Raw genomic sequence first — 358 nt, forward strand, 5'->3', positions numbered from 1 at the left:
CATACATATATACCCCAACAGCCCTGTAGCAAGTTGAGGGTCGCAGGAGTGTGAAGAGGAAAGCTGCATATTCAACTGGCTGTCGCGGGTTCAGGATATTTAATTTCCAGTTTTAAAAACGTTGGGGACCGATGAAAGAAAACCTTCATATTTACTTGTTTCCTTTTGAACATTTCTTTAGTTTTCTCGTGTTTCTTACATACACGAATGTACTGCTTTATCCTCCAGTGGGTTGCAGCAGTTCCTGTGTTCACAGTTGTTCCTTTGCTGACACGCATTTCACCTTCCCTTCAGACACACGATGAAAAACTATGCATTCTGACAGCTTTCGCCGGGGGCGTGAGCCCAGTTTTGTCTT

Source organism: Eimeria mitis, genomic scaffold, assembly GCF_000499745.2.
Source record: "Eimeria mitis Houghton genomic scaffold, Emh_scaff1530, whole genome shotgun sequence".
Taxonomy (NCBI): domain Eukaryota; phylum Apicomplexa; class Conoidasida; order Eucoccidiorida; family Eimeriidae; genus Eimeria; species Eimeria mitis.